This window comes from Penaeus monodon, chromosome 22, assembly GCF_015228065.2.
Source record: "Penaeus monodon isolate SGIC_2016 chromosome 22, NSTDA_Pmon_1, whole genome shotgun sequence".
In the NCBI taxonomy this organism is placed as follows: domain Eukaryota; kingdom Metazoa; phylum Arthropoda; class Malacostraca; order Decapoda; family Penaeidae; genus Penaeus; species Penaeus monodon.
Genome location: NC_051407.1, coordinates 20,077,797 through 20,078,108, shown reverse-complemented (window position 1 = coordinate 20,078,108; position 312 = coordinate 20,077,797).

Here is a 312-nt window from a genome sequence, read left to right as displayed (position 1 = left end):
AGTTTTCAGAAAGTAACGGCATAAAACAATACGATCTTCTTTACCCTACTAAGGATATTGCTATAACTCTGGTAAAAAAGAACATTTACAAATACAGTATAATTTTTTATCGGTAATAGTTTTTAGTGGTGAATATTTTTTCCTCATTCAGACATTCTGCCGTTTTCCCGACTCCCTTTGTCCTTCATGACAGTGAGATGAGAGACTGAGGATGGCATTAGCACGTGACATGACCGATGAAAAGTATGTATACGTGTTTATGTTCTAGCATAGAGAGAAGTGGTTGAGAAATTGATGGATATATAAAGAAAC